Source organism: Heterocephalus glaber, unplaced genomic scaffold, assembly GCF_053883595.1.
Source record: "Heterocephalus glaber isolate CG9 unplaced genomic scaffold, H.glaber_assembly_v1.0 deba00000818, whole genome shotgun sequence".
Lineage (NCBI taxonomy): Eukaryota > Metazoa > Chordata > Mammalia > Rodentia > Bathyergidae > Heterocephalus > Heterocephalus glaber.
This window is the reverse complement of record NW_028258164.1, coordinates 4863060-4885199: the sequence shown is the minus strand read 5'-3', so window position 1 is coordinate 4885199 and position 22140 is coordinate 4863060. Positions and strand designations below refer to the sequence as shown.

General features: G+C 39.5%; 1 protein-coding gene and 1 pseudogene across 1 annotated transcript in view; one reads left to right on the top strand and one right to left on the bottom strand.

Annotated features, from left to right (window-relative positions):
- Nucleotides 1–22140, bottom strand: part of Filip1 (filamin A interacting protein 1) — a 357204-nt gene that overhangs the window by 333331 nt on the left and 1733 nt on the right. The window lies entirely within an intron of this gene.
- On the top strand, nt 8255–9424 carry LOC110345641 (ribosome production factor 2 homolog pseudogene; annotated as a pseudogene).

The following is a 22140-nucleotide window of genomic DNA, read 5'->3' as shown; positions in this document are numbered from 1 at the left end:
TTGTAGGACCCTGACCTCTTTTTTTTGGCTCATGATATAAGTGAGTTTTGCTTATTATAGGAAGTTTTTTCTTCTTTTGAAGAGAAATAAAGAGGCTTATTAGGCAAGATTTAAAGTATACACTCAAAGAAAATAGAAGCTGGGCCCTCCAGAGAGAGGTGTGTTACAGTCGTGAGACTATTTATGTGGTTTTAGTGGTGGACATGAATGGTTTCTTGTTGCTTAGTGATGGTTTTATCTCTGAAGAACATAGTCTAACACAAATATTGACTATTTTCTAAAGTTGTGTTTTTCCAAAAGCTGATTTCATGACCAAACCTTTGCCTACCATCCCAGTGACATGGGCTATAGTGTTTTCAGATATCATACTGATATAATAAAATAAGGACCAAAAGATGTATTTCAAGGATAGAGAAGTGATCAAATATATTACAGAACCTCAATTTAACCAGTGAAGCAGATCCATTTGTGTTGTTCAGGAAGGCATTTATGATTAATTAAAAAGAACATTCATTCAGCCAAGCATCCTGGTCCATGCCTGTAAACTCAGCTCTAGGAGACTAAGACCTGAGGATTCCAATTTCAAGCCCAGCCTGGCAACTTGGCGGCTTAAGAAGGCCTTGTCTCAAAGTAAACAATAAAATGGGGAGGCTAGGAACGGACCCCAGTGAGAAGGCCCTGAGTTCAATCAGTAGTACTGAAGAAAGAGAAAGAACATGGCACAGACCAAATTCAACCACATTTTATAAAAATAAATAGGTAATGTTAGAGGAAAAGATTAGAGGGTTGCCATTGAAGAATTCCATTTTTATGGAATTTTTAATCATTTTTTGTTTTTAGGTAACTTGCTTTTTCCTAATGTTTTTCACTATTTGCAAATAATTTTAAGCTAAGAAAGGAAGCAATGTTTTAGAGGTTTTCTTTGAAATACCAAAGTTTGATGGTGTTACCTTACACATTGTGAAGGGATTCAAATTTTAGGTATTAAAAAACACATGAGTTCTATAATTACAAAAATAGGAAACTATTTTATGTACCAATTAAAATTTAATTCTAGATAATTACAGTTGAGTCTTCTATCTTCTTTTTTATCATTGATTTTGCACACCTTATTCTTAAAATCACCATAGAATTTGGTGGAACCAAATGAAATTGCTGTTATTATGGGAGAAAATGGTCAATTATTGGTATTTCTCATAGTTCTACCTAATAATCAATAATTGTCTTGAATTAAATTATGTGACATCTTTTCTTGATCCTGGCAATTGAACCCAGGGCCGCATTCATGCTAGGCAAGAAATCTACTACTGAGCTACATTCCCCAGACATAAGTCATGTGCTGTCTTTTTTAAATTAGTACATGTTTATAGTACACAATGATCAGATTTTTCATGGGAAGTTGGTACATGTACAAAAGACATCTTCACTTTATCCCTTTCCCCTCCCCCCCTCCTTTCCCTTCTCTCTAGATCTCCTTCATATCTATCTTATTATTTCTTATTATCTATCTTTTAATTTCATCTATAATTATATTTTGGGTTTCTCATATAAGAGAAACTATGTGATATTTAAGCTTGTGTGTCCGATTTGCTTCACTTAGTTTATGATCTCAAAGTGCATCCATTTTGTTACCAATGACTCAAGTGTATTCTTCTTCATGGCTGAGTAGTACTCTATTGTGTATAAATACCACATTTTCTTTACCCATTCATCTGCTGATGAACGTATAGGCCACTTTCAGGATTTAGCTATTATAAATTGTGCTGATATACAAAAGAATGTTCATGTATCACTGTAATATGATGTCTTTAACTTTTTTGGAAAGATACCTAAAAGGAGAATAGCTGGGCCAAATAGAATTTCTTGTTTTAGTTTTTTGAGTACTCTTCATACTGATGTGCACAATGATGATACTAGTTTACATTCCCACCAACAATGCAGAAGGGTTCCATCCTCCCGTCCTCCCCCCCCCACCCCCCGCAGCCTCACAAAACTTATTACTGGATTTCTTTTTCTTTTTCTTTTTCTTTTGGTACGGGGGATTGAATTTGGGACCTTGTGCTTGCAAGGCAGGTGGCGGCACCACTGAGCTAAATCTCCGGCCCTATTATTGGATTTCTTGATGATGGCCATTCTTTCTGGAGTAAGATGGGATCTCAGTGTTGTTTTAATTTGCATTTCTCTAATGGCCAGAGATGTTGAGCATTTTTTATATATATATTGGCTATTTGCATTTTTTCTTCTGAGACGTGTCTGTTCACTTCAGTTGACCATTTTTTTGATTGGTTCTTTTATTTTGGTAGGGTCACTTTTTTTAGTTCTTTATATATTCTAGATATTAGTCCTCTATCCAAGGAATACTGGCAAAATTTCTTTTCCTATTCTGTAGGTTTTCTCTTCACTCTGTCAATTGTTTCCTTTGCTGTGCTGAATCTTCTAACTTTGACATGATGCAATTTATTGATTCCGAGTTCTTTCTTATGCAATTGGCATTCTGTACAAAAGTCCTTGCCGGTGCCTATGTCTTTAAGAGTTTTGCGTTTTATCTTCCAGCAGATTAAGTATTTCTGTTTTAATATTTAGATTTTGATCTATATTGACTTTAATTCAGTGTGTGGTGAGAGATATGAGTTTAGATTCAATCTTCTGTATGGGGATAGCCAGTTTTCCCCGCACCATTTGTTAAGAGGCTGTCTTTCCTCCAGGATAAGTTTATGGCACCTGTGTGAAAGATCTGCTAGGTGAACGTGCTTGGAGTTGTTTCTGAAACCTGTATTTTATTCCATTGACCCATAGGTCAGTCTTTTCTGCCAATACCATGCAGTTATTTATTACTGTAGCTTTGTAGTATAACATGAAGTCTAGGATTGGGATCCCTCCTTCCTTACTCTTGTTACCCAAAATTGTTTTACTATGCTAGGTGTCTTCTAGTTCCATAAAAATTTTAGGACTGTTGTCTGTAGTTCTGGGAAGAATCCTATTGGTATTTTTATTGGGATTTCATTAAATCTGTATACCAGTTTTGGAAATATGGCCATTTTGACTGTATTGGTTCTGCCTATCCAGGAATAAGGGATATCTTTTCATATTTTGATATCCTCTTCAATCTCCTTTTTCAGAGTACTATAGTTTTCATTATAGAGATCTTTCATTTCTTTGTTTAGATTAATCCTATTTCACTTTTCTCAATGCTACTGGGAAAGAGATTGTTTCCCTAATTTCTTTCTTGATGAGTTTATTATTGATGTAGGGTATAGTACTGATTTTTGAGTGTTGACTTTGTATTCTGCTATGCTGCTGAATTTGGTTATTAATTCTAGGAGTCTTTTGGTAGAATTTTTTGGATCTTCTATGTCATCTGCAAATAATGATCATTTGACTCCTTCCTTTCCTATTATATCCCTTTTATGTTTTTTCTCCTGCCTGGTTGCTCTGGCTGATGTTTCGATAACTATATTGAACAGTACTGATGATAGTGGAATGAATGTTGGATTTTGTTAAAGGCTTTTCCTGCACCAATTGAGATGATCATGTGACTTTGTCTTTGCTCTTCTTTACGGGATGTGTTACATTTATTGTTGTTCATTTATTTTTATATTTAGAGACAGAGTTCTGCTAAGGTATCCAGGTTGGGCTTGAACTTGGGATCCTCTTGCCTCAGCCTCCTGAGTGCTGGGATGACAGGCTTGTGCCACTACACCTGGCTCTTACTAACATTTGAACAAGAAGCCTTTCATGTTTATTTTGCACCAGGGTCCACAAATTATATGGTCAGACCTGCTTGGACTCATGATGCTTTCTGTGGCTATACCAGTGTGGGGACCCCAGCCAGGATGGTAGGGGTCACCAGTGTGCTGGGCATGGCCCCTATAGAAAGGACCTTACAGCCTGTGGTGGTGACACACATCTGTCATCCCAGTACTTGGGAGGCTGAGGCAGAAGGATCGCTTTGAACTTGCCTGGGCTACATAGTGAGTTCAAGGTCAGAGTGCACTACATAGTGATGATATAGGGCATATAACATAGGACCTCCAAATATGAGGGAAATATGACTCCCAACCTGCTCAATGGCCAATACACTGAGTTTGTGTACTCCAAAATCCAAGAATGAATTCTAGGAACTGTGGAGGTTAAGAGTAGGAATATTTACTGAGAGAGAGAGAGAAATGGCTCCTGCCTAAGAGAGACAGGAGGGGACTGGATTGCCTCTGTATTAGATTTATTGATTTGCATATGTTGAACTATCCCTGCATCTCTGGGATGACTCCCAGGGTGAGAATGTATCAACTTTTTGATGAGTTCTTGTATTCTCTTTGTCAAGATTTTGTTGAGGATTTTTACATCTATGTTCATTAAGGAGATTGGCCTATAATTCTCTTGTTTGGTTGGGTCTTTCTCTGGTTTCAGTATCAGTGTAGTATTAGCTTCCAGGAATGTCTTTGGGAGTACTTCCTCCCTTTCAATTTCATTACAAGAATTTGAGGAGTATCAGAGTTAGATCATCCCTGAAGTTCTTGTAAAATTTGGCAGTGAATCCATTGGGACATGGGCTTTTCTTAGTTGGTGTTTCTTTTTATTACTTCTTCAGTCTCATTGCCTGATATTGTATCATCCAGAGTATTTATATGTTGTTAATACTTTATCTAGGAGTCTATCCATTTTTTTCTGAATTCTCAGTTTTATTCGAGTACAGTTTCACAAAGTGATTACAAATGATCTTCATGATTTCTGGGCAGAGTCCATTGTGATTTTGACTTTTTCACTTCTGATTGTATTGATTTGGGTCTTTTTTCTCTCTTTTTGGTAATATTGGCTAGGACTTTGTCTATTTTATTTATTCTTTCAAAGAATCAGCTATTCAAGTCATTGATTCTTTGGAGCCTTCTTTTAGTCTCAATTTCATTAACTTCTGCTCCAATCTTTATAATTTATTTCCTTCTACTACCTTTGGATTTAGATTGTTCTTATTTTTCTAGGACCTGGAGGTACATAATTAGATTATTTATTTGGACTCAGTCTATTTTTTTGATTTGGGCATTCATAACTATAAACTTCTCTCATAGGACTGCTCCATTGTGTTCCATAGGTTCTAGTATTTGTACTGGCATTATCATTTGATTCTAGAAATTGTCTAACTTCTTCTGTGATGCATTGATTATTCAAGAAGGTATTGTTTAATTTCTGTGTGTTTGCATAATTTCAGTGGTTTCTTTTTCCATTGGTTTCCAGTTTCATGTCAGTGTAATCTGATACTATACATGGGATAATTTTGATTCTTTTGCATTTACTTAAGCATGTGATATGGGCTAGCATGCAGTCTATTTTGGAGGAAGTCCTATGTGCTGCTGAGAAGAATGTATATTCTGTTGTTGGGTGGAATACTCTGTGGATATCTATTGAGTCCATTTATTCAAAGTTACACTTTAATTCTCATATTTCTTTGTTGATTTTTTTGTCTAGATCTATTTGTGACAGTAGGGTATTGAGGTCTCCCATTATATTTGTGTTGGTGCCTATTTAACCTTTTATGTCTATGAATGCTTGTTTTATTAAATTGGGAATGCTCCATTTTGGTGCATACATGTTTATAACTGTTACCTCTTCCTGTTGAATTGTTTCCTTAACAAATATATAGTGACCTTCCTTCCCTCTTCTGATCAGTTTTGGCTTGAAACCCATATTGGAGACCCCTGCAGAGAATCCTGATTTCCTGCTTGGTGTTACAATGCAAAACAAAAAGAAAGACTCAGAGTCAGAATTAAAGAGAGAGACGGGGAACTGGGATGGGCAGTGCTGAGAAAACAGCAAAGGTTCTGAATAGACAGAACTGTAGATATTTATCGGTGACACAATCATTGTTAAGTTGGGGTAAGGGCTATGTGTGGTTGCTAGGGATATGTTGTTGATGTAGGCAAGGTTTGTAAAAGAAGAGACAAAGCATTCTTTTATTAGGAACAGAACAGAACAGATATACATTGTGGTTAACAATTAACCTTGTCTTTTTAGTTAAGGTTTTAATTCTGGGAATGGAATTTGGGTGTGAGTCACTCTGACATCAGCTGTTGTGTTATCTCATATTAAGCCTCACAATTTCATGGGCTGTTTCTCTGGCCTCTACTTTGGCTATTGATGGACAAGTTGTGGTAAACTGCACCCCATCTGTAGTGCTCTCATGAATCGTAGCCTTCGGTCAGACTCACATCTTAAACCAAGCCAATTGTGGGGTTAACTCTTTACAGCTCCCACTGCTTACAGCCTGCTTTTAGGGATGGTCTCCCAAAAACCCACTTTATCTGAAATTAGGATAGCTGCTCCTGCTTTTTGCCAGTTTCCCATTGCATGGAATGTTGCTTTCCATCCTTTTATTTTTAATCTGTGTATTTCTTTTTGGATTAATTGTGTTTCTTGTATAGTTGGGTTTTACTTCTTGATCCATTCTGACAATCAGTGTCTGGATTGGGGAATTGAGACCATTCATATTGTGAGTAATTACTAAAAGGTACTGACTTATTCCTGTTATTACATTATTTTCTTGTTGCTTAGCTCTCTCTCCTCTCTCTCTCCTGCTTAACTGTTCACTCTGACTGGTATAGGGGTTTTTTCCCCACTTTTGGCTTCATTGTCTCTTTCTAGGATATGCTTCAGCATTTTTATTTTGTAGTCCTGGTTTAGTGATCATGAATTTCTTGAGGTGCCCTTTGTTGTGGAAATCCCTTATTTCTCCATCAATTTTGAAAGAGAGCTTTGAGGGACATATAAGTCTGGAATGGAAGATCTTATCTTTTAGGACTTGAAACACTTTACTCCAAGCTTTTCCAGGTGAGGCTTTTCAGGTTTGTGTGGAGATCTCTGATGTAATTCTAATGAGCTTACCTCTATAAGTGATTTGCTGCTTTCCTCTAAACAGCTTTTATGATTCTGTCCCTATGTTGGACTTCTGAGATTTTGACTCTGATGTGAGGTAGTGAGGTTCTCTTCTGATTGTGGCTTCTTGGGATTCTATATGCCTCACTTATCTGGATATTTCATTCTTTCCCTATCTTTGGAAAGTTTTCCGTCATGGTTGCGGTAAACAAATATTTTATACCCTTGTGTTGTTTTGTGATTTTTCACTTATTCCAATTAATCTTAGTTGCTTTGTGTTAGCTAGCAGCTGTTGGAACCATTTTTTATATTCTCTTATTGTTTTTAAGGTGTCTCTGAGTAACTGGAATTTGAAAGCATCCCTATCTTCTAACTCTAACATCTTGTTCTCATATTAGTCACTTCTGCTGTCCATTCTTTCAATAAAATTTTTAATCTCCTGGAATTCTGTTTACAACTTTTTCTTGGACACTAATTCTTTGCTAAACTGGTTATTCACATATTGTATCATTTTGTTTAGCTTAGCTAGCTTTTTTTTCTTCTTTAGTACCAGGGATCAAACTCAGGACCTTGTGCTTGCCAGTCAGCTAGCTTTTTATTAGTATCTCCTGTAAGCTCCCTGATCATTGTGTTTATTACATCCTTTATCTGTTTAGTTATAGGTTCTGTGAGCCCACCAAGCACTTTATTGATCTATTTTTAATCTCCTCTGTTATATTTTCGAATAAATCAGCTCTGTGGCTTTTGTTTTCCTACTCCTCTCCCTATTACCTATGAATTGGCCTTTGGAAATTTTGGAGGCATTTTGCTACCTTGTGTCCTCAGGTTTATATTGTTTTTTGTTTGTGTGTTTGTTTTGTTTTGTGCTTAGGTTTGCCATTGTTTATAGTGGAAAGACGTGTTGCTAGTATGGATATTTCTTTAGTCAACTTTTCAGTGATGTGCTTAGGGTGTGGCTAACTGTAGTCCTTTGCCTGTCTCCCAAGATCTGACCACCTCTATGAATTTTGGAGGGAAGGATGCAATGTCATTGCCCCAGCATGCAGTTCTCCAAGACTGGACTACAGGATTGTTAATGTCTCAAAGATAATTTGGGTATTGTATTCAGAGAAAACCTATTAACAGCAATAAAAATGAGACCCTGGAAACAGCAGGTAAATCAACAACAATAATATTGTCCAAGACAAAGTGGATATTGGCATACCATAAGAACCAAAAACATATCACCTTTAGCATTAGGAAAAAAATATCTGTATCCACTACATACAACAATTATACCTCCACTAATGATAGAAAAGGATTCAACAGTAGTAACATACAATTAACTATAAAAAGATTAACAAATCTTAATGGTTATACTATTAAAGATATAAGGAGTTGGGAATGGCAGAATGCAAGAAGATGCTTTGAAAAAATAAACAATGGGAGATGAGAGGGAATAGTCTATTAAGGACTAAATGAATATTTACAGAATTAGATACAGGTAACAAAAACTGAGAGATATAGTAGTACCTTGGTTCACAAATGCTTTTGTTTGTGAATAATTTAGTTTATAAATGGAAGCATTTGGCAAATTTTGTTTTTGTTTGCAAACTCTACATTGGGTGATGAACATGACCACAGCCATCTTTTCTGGAATCATGTAATGAATTAAGTTCATGAACCAAAGTACCACTGTAGAAGTAAAGAAAAAAAGAGAGAGAAAAGAAATAATATGGAGAATAAAAAGTGAAAATATGAAAAGGAAAGAAGAAAGAATGCAGAGAAACAAAGAAGAAAGAAAGAATGGGGTAGCAATGGACATCTTGGACCGAGTTATAAAACCGAAAACAAAAGGGGCCAAGAGATTCCTTGAGAAGAGAGAACCGAAACTTAGTGAAAATAATAAAAATGCTATGCTGATCAAAGGGGGAAATGCAAATGCAACAGTGACACAAGTACTGAAAGACGTGGAAAAATATTACAAGACCATTTGAGGATCAGACATCACTGGAGTTCTTTTCAAAGAAGTCAGATTGTTCCTTATTCATGTTTGGATCCCATAATAAGAAGCGGCCCAATAACCTAGTAATAGGTCGTATGTATGACTACCATGTGCTGAATATGATTGAATTAGAGGCCCCACAGTAGCAAATATCCACCTGGCTGGGTTAGAGTATGTTCTGCACTTTGCTGCTCTGAAGGGGAAGGTTTATTTTCAAAGCTGTAAGTTGCTGTTGAAGAAATCTGGTTGCAGAACACCTCAGATTGAGTTAGAAGAGATGGGACCTTCATTGGATCTAGTTCTGAGGAGGATACACCTGGCCTCAGATGACCTTTATAAGTTATCTATGAAAATGCCAAAAGCTCTCAAGCCAAAGAAGAAGAAAAATATGTCCCATGATACTTTTGGCACAACTTACGGAGGGATTCATATGCAGAAACAAGACCTAAGCAAACTACAAACAAGGAAAATGAAGGGATTGAAGAAGCGACCTGCAGAGAGGATAACAGATGACCAGGAGAAAAAGTCAAAGAGACTTTTAAAAAAGTAATGGAACTTAGCCAACAGCTAGAGTTTTATTGTAATCTATTTACTATGGGAATCATCAAGCTTCAATACAATTCAATTTCTGTTTTTGAAAGAAAAAAAGAAAGAAAGAAAGAATGACAAAGGGAAACTCCCCACACCCCAATAAACCAATGAAGAAGAAAGAGTTAAGAACAATACTGAATCCAAAAAAACTGAAACAAAAATATTCTCTGTATTTTTAAATGAGTGGTTTCCTTTCAGGAGCCATAGTTTTAAGTCCAGCAAATCATGGTTTTCTCCACCTAGCCTTATGGCCTGTGGGTTTGTGAGATGTGCTCCTATTCTAGAGTGCCTTCTGTTTACCCCAGGCTGTGATGATGTGTATGCTGAGATGTGCCCTTGTTCACATGGATAGAGAGGGGAGGCAAACAGATCTCAGGTATGTGCTGGATGTAGATAGCAGGGCAAGGGTTCAAGTACTTAATGCCAACAGGCACTTTCATATCCAGCCATTTCTGAGTACAGCTCAAGCCAAGCTGGCTTCTCACCTTGGGATATTGGGCTCATGTCCTTCCCAGCCTGAGCTTCAAATTCTCAGAGGATCTCTTTCTAGCTTGCTCCTTGTTCGAAGCTGTCTCTCAAGACTTTTACCCAGTTACTATGGGAGGGTAACACTGGGAAACTGGTAGTGAAGTTTTTTGTTTTGTTTGTTTTAGGTGTTCTGAATCCCAGATTTAAATAATCAGTCCCTTTCTGAAATAGTACCTGAGTAAGTACTCTCTAGTGATATGGTGAGTGCCTGTGCTGGAATCCTTCGGCTGTTGCCTGCTGTGTGGAAGATGTCCCCATGGAGCAAGATCCCACACTGCTTTTGCATTTCACAACAGCTATGGGCTCCTCTTGGGGCCTGTGTTACCAACCCAGCCCACCTCCATTTCTCCCTGGATCTCCCAGCCCTTGGCACTTCCCCTGCTTCTGCAGAGCCAAACTCTTCTCTTCTTGAGCCAGTGAGAGAGTCCAAATTGTTTGTTTTCTCTGTGTTGTGGACAGATTCTCCAAATTCCCTGCAGCTTCTGCTTTCATTTCAGTTCCTTCCTGATTCCCAGTGATCTACTTCTCCTTTCCTCTTCACCAAGTTGTGGTTTTGCAGTGTCTGGATTCCAGATCTCAGAAAGGCTGAATTTTGGTGCCAGTCAATGCTCCACCATTTTCTCTATCATGTGATATCTTTACAAAGTAAATAATTATGGAAAAATTTAGATTTATCTTAACATTATATAATAAACACATGAAAACAATATTAGAAAGTTTAGTTTAGCAAAGGTATATAACTTACATAATGACTATTAAACCTATAATACACATGAATTACTCAGCTTCCCATCATTGAGACTCAATACCTAACACTCACAACTTAAAAGCAGAGAGGTTTAATTCAGTTCTGTTTCAGGGGACTCAGTCCATAGTCAGCTGTTTCCAAGGCAGGAACATCATGGTGGAACAAAGCTACTTCTTTCTCAGTGGCTGGGAGAAGAACAGAGGAGCAATGAAGTACCACAGAAGAAAGGATGAAAACTAGATATGGTAACTCAGGTCACACATCCATGGCTCACACAGACCCACCCAAAAGTGTGCTCCACCAATCCTCTGGGAACTTCCCAAGTCAATCAAGTTAACATTATCTTAATAGTCACATCCCACCTCTTGTCAACTTGACACCCAAACAAATCTCCTTAAGCCATACTTAATCTGCAAAAAACACAAGGACATAATTCTGCTTAACATGATTTAACTATCCTCAATACAGCCCAAAATGCAATAATCCCTTCTACAAAGTCTCAACAGTTCCAGCACTTTTAAAAAGTCCAAGTTAAAGTCTGTTCTGAGATTCAAGACAAACTCTTAGCTATGAAATTCTGTAAAAATCAAGAACAAGTTGTATGATCTTAAGGTACAATGGCACAGGGTAAACATTTCTGATGTAAAAGGAAGGAATAGGGTGAAAAAATTGGACGAAAGCAAGGCCAAAGAACAGTAGGGCACACATCAGATCCTATTCTCCTTATCCAGCATCCAAGGGCAGGTTGTGGTAGGTGCAGTGAGTTCCAGAGGGCTTGAACACCCCCACTTCTACGGCCTTGTGGTTTCAGCCCAAATGGATGCTCTATTAGGCTATCTTGGCTCACAGATTATAGTTTTCCTTGGCAAGACATTCCATGTTTCTGGCATCTTCAACTTCCTTTGGTCTTGTATTAGTCAGCTTTCCTGTTGCTAAGACACAGCTTAAAGAGGAGTTGTTTAATTTGGCTTATAGTTTCAAGGATTCAGTGCATGTTCATCTGGTTTCAAGGCAGGAATATCATGCAGAAAGTTGTGTAAGAGCAAAGCTCTTTAGTTCATGGTGGTTGGGAAGAGGAGCAGAGAAATAGCACTGGGGGGGGGGGGGGCAGGGAAGATGTAAACTCCAAAGTCACAAACCCATGACCCATCCAGATACACCCAGAAGAATGTTTCTCCAAGTATACTCCTTCCCACAATGAGTGGAGTATGGGATCCTCACCCGAATGGATCCCAAAACCAATCAAGTTGACACTCCACTCTAACTGCCATAACACGGACATACTACCAGCTAGGTTAGAAAAGCAAAAGATAAAATGTTATTAAGGATAGATACTTACAATTATCTGTAACGTGTCAAATCGGAGATGTACGTTTCTATGACACGGGCTTATTTAGGGAGATGAAAGAAAGGGAAGCTATATCAGAACTCTAATGGGAATTCCTTAAAGAATATTGTTTATGATTATTTCTTCTAGAGAAAACGAAGACAAGTAAAAGTTACAATTTAGTTTGGAATGTATTAGTGAATTAGTGTATATTTGGCAGTGATCAGGACCTTACGCTTATGTATTTTATTTTTCACATATTACTAAACTTTGTCTTCCTAAGTAAGAAAATATATTTTGGTATTTGGTTCTATGAATAGGTCTTCATTATACAAAAGTGCCTAGTTTTTGTTTTGTTTTGTTTTTTGTTTTTGAGGCAGGATCTTGCTGTGTAGTCCAGGCTAGTCTGGTCTTGAGCTCACTGTGTAGCCCAGGTTGGCATCAAACTTGCAGCAATTCTCCTGTCTCTGCCTCCCAAGTGCTGGGATTACAGGCGTGCACAGCTAGTGACTACTTCTGACAGAGAGGAGCAGACTGAACACATTGTACAAAATCTGAACTACATCTAAAAACACTGGTCCTAAGAATGTACCTTTCCTCTCCAGTCCTTTTCCCAGAGAGGGCTTTGTAAATAACACATGAAGAACCCATTGTCCTGCAGGAGTTTTTGATACAATATCAGCAGCCAGAGGAGGAGAGTGGATGGGAAGATCAGAGCATGCTGAGGCTGGGCTAGAAAAAACAGATGAACAGGAAATCATTGGTATTTTCTTCTTACTTGTTAATATCTCTAAACTGATGATTTATTTCTTTGCAATACTGAAATTGAACTTAGGGCCTTCACACTTAGCTACAGCCCTTTTTACACATTTCTGAGACAAGATTTCACTAAGTAGGTAAGTTGCCCAGGCTAGGCTTCAACTTGCAATCCTCCTGTCTCAGCCTCCCTGTAAATTGTTTTATTAAATAAGACTCAATGGTAAACAAGAATTAGAAAACAAAGTTGGGCATGGTGGCACATGCCTATAATTCCAGCACCCCGTAGGCTGGGAGAAAAGGATTGAAAGTTTCAAGCCAAGCCTGGGCAAATAAAGGACTTAAAAGACCGTTTTTTTAATTTAAAAAAAAAAACAACTGGGGATGTATTTCAGTGTGAAGGCCCTGAATTTGGCTCCCAGTACTGCAAAAACAAATGAATAAATAATAAGCCAAGTTACCTATTTTGTTTAAATCATGTAGGTAATTTAGGTTGCCTTTAGTGTCATTAACAGATTTTAAATCTATCTGGAATATGCAAGTTTAGAAATGAACTGAAAATATATGAGTTTATATTCTTCAGGATATCTTTTGCTAGGTGTGGTTTTCCTGCAGGGAAATTTTGAGTTCAAGATCAATTTGGACAAAAGGAAGGAAGGAGGGGAAAGGCAAAGAAAGAAAAAAGAAAAGAAGAAAAAATACCCATGGTGGCATTCACCTGTTGCTCAGCTACTCTAGAGGCTGAGGCAAGAGGATAACAAATGTAAGGCCAGCCTGGCCAACTTAATGAGACGCTGTTTGTCCTGGTCAGCTTCTCTTTGCTGGGACAAAGCATTTGACATCCACAACATAAAGAAAAGGAGTTTTATGTGGCTCACAGTTTCAGAAGTTTCAGTCCATCGTCAGTCATCATGGTTGAAAGCCATGGTGGAAGAAAGCTGCTCCACTGATGGTATCCAGGAAATAGAGAGCAGAGGAAGAGCATCAGCGAGGAAGGGGCCAGGGGCCAGATAGAGTCCCGAAGGTCACACTTCCGTGATCCACAAAGACACACCCACAAGTGTGTTTCCTAATCTCCTAGGAGACGTCTCTCAAGCCAATCAAGTTGACAGTCAAGGTGAGCCACCATACTGTCTCAAAATAAAGTTTTTTTAAAAGGCTGAGAATGTAGCTTAATGCTAGAGTGCCTGCCTACAATGATCAAGGCCATGGGTTCAATCCCCAGTAGCAGAAAAAAAATTTTTTAAGTCTTTTTAAAGAATTCTGCTTAAAACTCACTCTAATGATGTAAAATCTACAGTTATGATTCCATAATGAAAGGGGGGAAAGTTGTGGCCCTCCAGTTGAATCTGCTACTTGAAAAAAAAATGAGTTCTCTAGTATTACTGAGATAGATGACCCAGTTAAGTATTATGGGATTCTGTACTTTACCCTCAAAAATGTGTGTATTTCACATGGGAAATACCAAATGTAAAATGTAGATACAAGAATCAACTGGTCGTTTTCCAGGGTCTGGCATGGTGATGAGTATTTAGTAGGTATTAAAGTACTGGCTGAAATATCTTGTAATTTAAAGTACTTTACTTTCATTTGGTGGGCGGGGGGGAGTCTGGACATAGTGTAGGTTTGTTTTGTTTTGTTTTGGTACTGGGAATCAAACTCACGGTCTTGTGCTTGCCAGGCAGGTGCTGTACCGCTGAGCTATATCCTGGTGCATAGTAAGGTTTTATAGGCTCTGGCCAAGTTTACTGGACTGAAATTTCAATGAGGCCTGTCTTTTCTCTTGGTGCTAAAACAAAAATACTCAACAGACAAGGTTAAAGGGGGCAAAGGCTTATTTAGCTCACAGCTTGTGGAGGTTTCAGTCCATAATTGACTGGTTCCAAGCCAGGGAGGAGTGTCAGACAGGACTTGCAGAGGAGAAGCAGTTCATGCTGGTCAGAAGGTTGCAAAAGCAATGAGAGAAAAGTAACTAAGACAAGATTTGGTACCATAGAAGTGGGTTTTTTGCTGTGAATGTACCTGACCATGTGGTTGAGGAAACTTTGAAACTAGCTTGTGGGAAGGGGAAGAATTAGGAAAGGTTTGGAGATGCCAGCTGAAAAACTAGAGCTGGAACACCTTAGACAGTACTTTATGGGAGATTTTGGTGGCGCTGAGAGACCAGAATGCTGATAGAAATCCTGAAGGTAAAGTTCAGGCTCAGGAGGTTTCTTCTGGGAAGAAGGGTTGAACTGGCTATTGGACTCCAGATGATATGTATTATGGCTTAGCAGAAAGTCTGTCAGCATTTTGTTCATGTCCAGAGATTTTGTCTGGACTGAGATTAAAGGTGGCAGATTAATCTTGCAGAAGAAATTTCCAGGCACTCTAACTTGGGGTGGTGGCATGGCTACTGTTGGGGGCTTTAAGCCTGATTTATGTTGAGAATCAAGAGCACAGAGCCTATCAGAATGATTTAAAACATTTTGAGTTTTGCCAGAAAGGAAGCTCCAGTAAAGTTATGGCCTGCAAAGATAGAGCAGAGGAGATCTGATTGCTGAGAAGGAACAGGAGAATAGAAAAGATGGCCTGAGGGCATCACAGAAAGAAGCAGCATGACTCCACCCTTTGCAGCCTCAAAATTGCAAAAGCGTGGGCTAGGGATTTAGCTCAGTGGTGCCTTGCCTGCCTGGCATGTGCAAGGTCCTGAGTTTGATTGCCGCTACTGGAAGAAAAAAAAAAAGGAAATTTGCAACAGTGAAAGACTTTGCTTTGAGAAGAGAGCCCCAGAGCACTGTTCCAGAATTGTGGTGGCCTAGGGAAGTTGTTCTGCAGGATGTGGTTCATATGCACTGGACCCCTATAGCCAAGAGAGAAGGAAGCCTGGCTACTGCACCAGCTGATAGCAGACCTTGGCACCATCCAAGTGGTGCTAGTTTTAGGTGCATACAGAATGCAAGAGTTGTAGGGTAAGGAAGGCTTCCACCCAGATTTCAGAAGGAGGTCTGGAAGGTCAGGCAGTGTGCCCAAGAGGGCTATGTGTGAAACTGTGAGTGTGAAGCCAAAGGTACAGAGGGGACCCCAGAAGTAAAGCCAGCGCAAGAGAGAAGCCAAGAGAGCTACAACCACTGGAAGTGCTCTAGGGGCAGAGCCACCCAAATCCTCTGGAGTTCACAACTTGCCACGGATTGCTGGGTATGCTGGAAGTGGAACTGTGGGATTCAATGTTTGCCCTGATGGATTTTGGACTTGCTTTGGTCCCATTCCTTTGTATCCCCTTGTTTTTAACTTTTGGAATGGAAATGTCTATCTTGTGCCACTGAATGGTGGAAGTGTTTAACTTTCTTTTCATTTGTACAGGGGCTTATAGCTAAGAGTTTGCCTTAAATCTCAGAGGAGACTTTGGACTTGGACTTTTCAGCCATGCTGAAACTGTTAGGACTTTGGTAACTCTTAGAGATGGGCTAAATGCCTTTTTCATAAAGGGATGTACATGAGTCTTCGAGAAGGCCAATGGCAGAATGTTATGGTCTGTGCCTAAATGTCCCTCCAAAACTTCATGTGGTCAGAGGCGGGGCTTGTTCAGAGGTGGCTGGATCTAGAGTGTGTGATACTGGAAATGATTCATGGTGCCATACTAGGATCAAGGGCACTAGGATTAGGGGTGTGAGCGCTGACCACCCTGAGTAGTCTGGGTAAGATAAAAGGGTCCGAAAGATGCAGTTAAGGTCCCTTGTTGCTATGCTACTCTCTGCCTGTTATGAACTGTTCTCCTCTGTGATGCCATCCCTGCCTTGGAGCCAGCTGATTATGGACTGAAACCTCTACAAACTGTAAGCCAAATAAACCTTTCCTCCCTTAACTTGAGGGTGTTGAGTATTTTGTCTCAACAATAAGAAAAATAACTAAGACAAGGCACAATTGTGCATGATAAGTAGAAGACAAAACCAGACATGGGGGCATGTGTCTATAATCTCAGAATTCTGGGAGGCTGAGGCAGGAGGATTCCAAATTTTAGTTCAACCTGGAAACTTATCAAGACCCTGTCTCAAAATAAAATAGGGATGGCAATGTAGCTTAGTGCCAAGGCCCTGGGTTTAATCCGCAATACTTAAAAAAACATCTGGAGGACAAGTATATAGCTGTGATACAACAATATGTTCTTATGTGGTAATAGGATACTACTTGAATTCTGACTCGGCCTCTCCCTACTAACCACTTAGTCTAGGACATACCTCCCTTAGAAAAAAGAAAAGTATCATGGATCCACTTTCACTCATTTGTGCCTTTATAACGTCTTTAATATCTGTATTTCTTTTTTTCTAGTGTAATAGTTAAAGTGAAATCAACCCTAACCAAGACCAAGTCAGCAGTCACAGTAGGCTTCTAATTTAGATGATTAAGTTGAACACAAAAACTGAGCAGTCATCTATGTACTTCTTATGTCATCAAAAGATTATGAATGATATTAAGAGGAAGCTAGTACTGAGACTTTTAACTTCAAAAAGCAGTCCAAAACTCAGAGGGCTAGTTATTCCTTACATTTTTCTGAAAACTTGTTTATTGACCTGCAGAAGAGATAGAGTAGTTCAAATTGCAAAGTGAAGTTAATTTAAAATGCAAGAGGGGCCAGGGATTTAGCTCAGTGGGGCTGGGAATTTAGCTCAGTGGTTTCGCTGCCTGCTGTGCAAGCACAGGGACCCAAGTTCGATCCCCGGTACCAAAAAAAAAAATAAAATAAAATAAAAAATAAAATGCAAGATCCTACTTGGCTTCAGTTTGGAGTCAGCATCAGAGAACAGTATTTTCAGAAAATTATGTTATAAGCTATTGCTACATTGCTTTTGCTGTTATTAAATGGAGACAAGAAGTGAAGCATAAATATCTACAAAGAGGAAAGCCAATAGCAGACTAGGAGAAACAGCAAATACAGTAATAATGACAGAGGTCATAATCGGGTTACTATTTTACTATTAACTCTTAAACTCTACCAGCATAGAATATGAACCAGTTTGTCCAAATAGTTTTATACACAGCACTGGAAATCTGACTAAAATAGAAGAGACACCAGTTGTGATACAAAAAGGATTTGTGGCCTTAGAGAAGAAAGCAAACAGAAAGGAAACTTTGGTATTATGTGTATATAACTAACATAACTCTTCTTCCTGTTGATTCCTAGACTCCTCAACTCAAATTATTTCAGCACTGTAATTGCCAAAACCTATGTTCACACCTGGGTTGCTGATACTTTCAGAAGTATCTTTTTTAGATTTCTACCACAATGTTATTTTGGGGCAAAGACATTTCTTTGGCTTCTAAGATTGTATTACGTGCTCTGTGAGGAGTCTGAGTTCTAGAACCCTATGATTCCAAATATCCCTCGGGAAAAATTATGATGGTTTATCTCTTTATTCTGTTGACAGATATGTACTAATGGGTTCCATTTCGGCAAAAAGTGTATTGCAGACTGAGGGTAAAATATGGTCAAAGGCTGTGATGTAAGAAAGATGAAGCACTTAAAGAACTTTAAAAAGTGAAAGTGGCTGTAATGGCTTTTATCTAGTTGTCCCCCCAAGGCCTCATGCACTTATAGGTGGGGCTTCTGGGAGGTGACTGGATCATGGGTGTGTGATACTGGATCTGGGTATGACATACTAGATTAAGGGTTTATAGCAGGGTATAATGTTCAAAGGTGAAGCATGGTGGGAAGAGGCAGGTCACTGGTGGTGTGGCCTGGAATTTTATATCCCTGCTCTTTCTTGATCTTGGGCTGCTCCCTGCCTGCCCTGCTTTCCCATGGACCGTTTCTCCTCTGTGATGCCCCTCTGCCATGCCACCCCACCTAGAACCAGCCAGCTATGGACTGAAACCTCTACAAACTGTGAGCTAAAATAAAATCTTCCTCCTTTAATTTGTCCGTGCCGGATATTTTGTCCCAGAAACAAGAAAATAACTAAGACAGTGGTGCTGGGAGATCTTTTGCCTAGTGTTCAGAAGGCCCTGGATTCAACCTCCAGAACCACAGACAAAATAACAAAAAGGAACCAACAGACAAAAACCCCTGGAAGTGGCTGGAACTTAATGAAGCAAGAGAGAGTGCTGCAAAATAAGGTTGAGGCAGGCGTCAAGGGCCTTAGATCTTAGAATCTCATGAATGGTGTTAGAAGAAGGTGGTGTGATCTCATTTACATTTCCAAAAAAAAGTATTGTGGCTTTTATATAAGAAATGGATGAGAGGAGAGGAAGAGAGAAGGAACAACCTGTTTGAAACTGTTATTTACAGTAATATATAGTTGAAAGGTTATAGTGGAATCATTAGAATTAGAAAAATACATATGGATTCTAAGAGATGTTTAAGAGGGAAACTTTATTTGACAAGAGTGCATATCGATCACGATTTGTACCTTTCTGGTTTGAGAAAGTGAGTGGATGGCAAAAAGCTAATACTCTCAGAGAGAAGCAGCTTTTGGAGGGGAGGGTCCACACTCTTGCATCCTTCCTGAAGGATCCTGCAAATCATCTCAGTTGTGTTTTCCTCTGAATTCTGTTTGCATAGGGATGGTGGTGCAGCCCTGAGAATGTTGATTCTTCAATCATTACCGTTTTTTGGGGTTTTTTGGTACCAGGGATCGAACTCAGGTCCTTGCGCTTGCGCAGCAGGCGGCGAAACCACTGAGCTAAATCCCCGGCCCTAATCATTATTGTTTATTGTTCTTTCTTATAGGACTTACACAGAAAACTGAGGTGCTACTTGATATGGAGACTCCTATCTTTAACCCATTTAAGTAGGGTACAGCAGCGCTGGTAAATTGTTTGGAAATCTCTCAGATGTTGTAGCCAAACATCCTAAAGATTACTGGGGGCTAACACGCTTTTTCTTTTTTTTAATATAAATTTCATTTTATATTATTTCATTTCATTACATTTTGTTTTGTTTGTTGTTTAAAACCCGATCTTGCTATGTAGTCCAGGCTGGTCTCAAACTCAAGAGCCTCCTGCCTCAGCCTTCAAACAATCACCACGCCCAGCAGAAGGGCCAACACTTTCTGCCTCTAAGAAAAATTCTAGTGAACTGAAGGAAGTGGAAATACAGAATTGAGAAGGCACTGACATGGAACTCATAGGGACACCTAAAGGCATTGATTTAAAGGAGGAAGGTCTCTGTTTCTGTTATAAAGTAGGAAATAGAGTAAGTGGGTACAGATCAGATAGTTTTGATAAACGAAAGGAATGCCCATCTCATATCATGTATTTCTGTCTGAAGTTGAGAGGAAGGAATTCTGGGAAGAGTCGTGGGGAAAGGACTGAAGAAGCTGTTCGGGACATTTGAAGCACACGCCAACCAGAGAGCACTGTGGGAGGCCGCAGCCAAAGGCTCACGGGAGGTAGGGGCTGTGATGTTTTAGTGGATCCGTTGTCAAACCCAGGGCTGGAACTCATCCTATGACAAAACTTATGTCAAGAGACAAGGGCTGGGGAGAAAGAAGGGCTTTATTCAGTGGCCAAGGAATGGAGAATAGGGAGATTTGCTCAAAAATCAGGTTCTCAGCTCCAGGGAGATATGGGATTTGAGGGTGAGAGATGGGTTAATAAATAGGAGAAATCTTTGTGTCTTTGCTGGGAATCCGCAGAGATCTTGCAGAAACTCGGTACCACATCTTTCCCCTCCCTCCCACCATATACTGGTGTTTCTGATAATGGCAGTTGTGGGGGTCTTTAGCCTACCTTCAAGCAGGAAGAGTTGAACATATAATCAAAAAACAGGAAATGAAATAAGGTACTATGAAGGCTAAACTAGAGAGAAAAGATAGAATATGGAGGCATCAGTGGTTTAGAGACCACAGTAGGACTGAAAATGGCCTAGGGGTTGTGGCTGTAGATGGGATGTTTGAGCTTGGAAGGGAAGTAGGTCCAGGGTGCGACATTGGGAACAGATGATCTAAGTATATTAATAAAAAGACATTAGAGAACATATGGCATTGGGCTTACATTTTTTGACTGGAAAAAATTTTTGATTGGCAGGACCTTGTTTTTCCTTTCCTCTTTTCCAAATCAATCTCTCTCTCTCCCTCTCTCCTAAAGATTGAACCCAGGACCTCAAACTTGCTGGATAAGTACTCTACCACTGAGTTGCCTCCCCAGCCTTCCAAATTCTCTTTAATGGAATCATTAGAAGAAAACCAAAATGGCTTATTGTCTTAGTTACTTTTCTCATTGCTGAGGAAAAAAATACCCAATACCCACAAGTTAAGGGTTTATGTGGCTTACAGTTCGTAGATGTCTCAGTCCATAGTTAGCTGACCCCAAGGCAGGGTGCCACATGGCAGAGAGGCATAGCAGAGGAGAAACAGTTCACTACATTAAAGTCAGCAAAAGCAACAAGGGACCTTAACAGCATCTTTCTGCCCCTTTTATCTTATCCAGACTACTCAGGGTGGTCAGCACTCACACCCTTATCCCAGTGCCCTTGAGCCTAGCTTTGCACCATGAATCAATTCCAGCGTCATACTCTAGATCCAGCCACCTCTGGAAAAACCCCACCTATGACTGCCTGCATGTGGCTTGGGGGGGGAACCTCTAGACACAAGCCATAACACTTATTTGCCCATCTATTCAAACCTAAAATAGTTTAACTTTTTTCCATTATGCTTATTTTTTTATGTTAATTAAAGTTTGAGGGCTGAGGATGTAGCCCAGGGTGAAGGTCCTAGGTTCACTCTCCAATACCACCAGAGACAGAGAGAAAAGAGAGAGAGAGAGAGAGAGAGAGAGAGAGAGAGAGAGAGAGAGAGAGAGAGAGAGAAGAGGAGGAGGGAAAGGGAAGGAAGGGAAGAGAAGGGGAAGAAATGCACTTTCTGTGGTCTCACTCCAGACCTACTGAGTCACACGCTTTGGAGGTGTGGTAATGTTTCAACAGCCCCACCCCTTATTATGCTCACTAAAGTTTGAGAATCATAATTCATACCTCTCCTTTACAATTGGAATTATGGGGCCCCATACATACTAGCTGAAATTGATAACACCCAAAAATAAAACCGTAGATTTTGCCTAAAAAAAATCTTATTCAGTTTGCTTAAAAGGCAACTCTACCGGGCTTACCATTCCATGTGTGTTAGTTTTCTATGTCTGCTATACCAAGTGACTTTACCACTAATTTGCCAATTTCCCACAGATTTATTATCTTAAAGCTCTGTAAGGTCAGAAGTCCAACATCTGTCCCATTGGGCTAAAATCGAGGTGCCAGTTTTCCTTTCCAGAACCTGTCCCAGGAGTCAGTCTCCTGGCCTTTCCTTGCTCCCTGAGGCCAGCCATCCACATTCCATAACTCCTGGCACCTGCCCTTTAGCAAAGCCAGCACAC